Raw genomic sequence first — 2297 nt, 5'->3', positions numbered from 1 at the left:
CCTATATCTAATTTCTATAATATTTTTTTATAAAATATTTTTAATTAAAAAATATAAAAATTATATAATTTGTGTTGTTTTTGTAATTTTTTTAATAATAGTATAAAAATTTTATATAAGAATTCTGTATTTAATTCATTTAGGAAAGTAATTATTAAATTGCTATTGTCATCAATTATTAGACATCAGGGAAATATTAATTGAACAATTTTTAAGTTTTTCGGTTTCATGATATTATAAATTTTTTTTTTTTTTAAAGTTTATAGAGAATGTTATAAAATAATTTCTTTTATTTTTTAATTTGATAATAAAGATAAGTGTTTATAAATCCTATGTTTTTTTTTAATAATTTTTTTATTTTAATTAAAATATAGATATTTTTTACTTAAAACTTACTGTTTTAACTAAAATACTTCGATTTTAATATAATCTTTATTAAGATATAATTAATAAAATCCTTAATGAAATTGTGTCAAGCTTAGGAAAGCAACTTTAATTTCAACGGGTAACGCAAGTACGCCAGGGTCGCCATAATTATTATGTGTTTGGTTAACAAATGCTTTTCATAGATAAAATTTTTTTAGTTTCAACTTGTAACTGAAAGGCATTTGTTAATAAGTAGACAAAAATAATAATGGTTGAAATTTTTTAAAATAATTTTAATGCTTTTTTCAATGTATATTTAAAATATTAAAAGTTTGAATTTTCAATTAAAACGTTTTTCATTACTGTTAAAGAAATGTCATTAGCAGAACCTCATTGATGATTTTACAGTATTATTCTCTCTTTCCCCTTTTTTGTGGATACCAATAGTTTATTTTTATGTGCTTGGTACTGACTTTTTTGTCGATCAACGTAATCCACATATTATTTAGGGTAAAAAATACATATAAGTCAATGGCACACTAAAATTACACAAATCAGCCAAAACTAAAACTGCTTTATGAATTTACTAATGTATATTTATATGTAGTTCGAACCAGTTAAATTCGAACTCTATTTCTGCATAATTTAAATTAGGTAGGTTTAAATTATACACAAACACACGCACACACACTAATTCGAACCAGTTGGGTTTGAATTACACACAGTAAATTAATAATTTATTAAAATAATTTTATTAAAAAATTTATTTAAAAACTTAATAATTTAAAAATTAAAAAATATATATTTTATTTCATACATTAAAAAAAAGTTAACAAAATATTTAATTACGAGACTTCTTTAAAATATTTGTGATCTATCAATTCGAATTCCATACAATACTCTTTTGTCCATTTTTAATAGCTTATGAATATTTTTTAATAAAATTTTTTAATAAATTTATTTAAATTATACTACAAAAAATATTTTATCTTATGCAAAACAATTTAAAAAAATGGCTTAAAAAATATTAGGAGTACTATAAAAATTTGTAATGTTTTAATAACTTAGGTAAATACATGCATGTACTCAAATTTTAAATAAAATACTCTACATAGTCAATAATAATTTAAAAATGAAAGAAAATATTTTATTCCATACAAAATAATTAAAAAATATATTTTATTCTAATACAAAATAATTTAAAAAAAATGGATTAAAAGATGTTATGAGTACTATAAAAGTTTGTAATATTCTAGTGATTTAGGTAAATACATGATAAAAATATTTTTTCTTTAATTTCTAAATTATTATTGACTATGTAGAGTATTTCTTTAATGTCTAAGTCATTAGGATATTACAAATTTTTATGTAGAGTATAATTCGAATCACCATATAATTTAGGAGTACTATAAAATATTTTCTTTCATTTTTAAATTATTATTGACTATGTAGAGTATTTTATTTAAAATTTGAGTACATGCATGTATTTACCTAAGTTTTTAGAACATTACAAATTTTTATAGTACTTCTAACATTTTTTAAGCCATTATTTTGTTAGCTTTTTTTAATGTATGAAATAAAATATATATTTTTTAATTTTTAAATTATTAATTTTTTTAATAATTTTTTTAATAAAATTTTTTTAATAAATTATTAATTTACTGTGTGTAATTCGAATCCAGCTGGTTCGAATTAGTGTGTGGGTGTGTTTGTGTATAATTCGAACCCACCTGGTTCGAATTATGTAAAAATGGAATTCAAATTTAGCTACATATAAACGTGCATTGGTGAATTTATGAAGCAGTTTTTATTTTGGCTGATTTGTGTAATTTTAGTCTGCCATTAGCTTATATGTGTTCTTAACCCTATTATTTATTGAAAAACTACGAAAGAACTAATTAGTTAAGAGTGTAATTCTCGAAACTTAAATA

At 20.0% G+C, this 2297-nt stretch overlaps 1 protein-coding gene across 1 annotated transcript in view; it reads left to right on the top strand.

Annotated features, from left to right (window-relative positions):
* LOC107626793 overlaps positions 1–2297 on the top strand; it is a 6466-nt gene that overhangs the window by 1396 nt on the left and 2773 nt on the right. The gene's annotated exons all lie outside the window — the stretch shown is intronic.

This window comes from Arachis ipaensis, chromosome B01 (genome assembly GCF_000816755.2).
Source record: "Arachis ipaensis cultivar K30076 chromosome B01, Araip1.1, whole genome shotgun sequence".
In the NCBI taxonomy this organism is placed as follows: domain Eukaryota; kingdom Viridiplantae; phylum Streptophyta; class Magnoliopsida; order Fabales; family Fabaceae; genus Arachis; species Arachis ipaensis.
The sequence above is the reverse complement of the archived record's forward strand: the minus strand, read 5'-3'. Positions and strand labels throughout refer to the sequence as shown.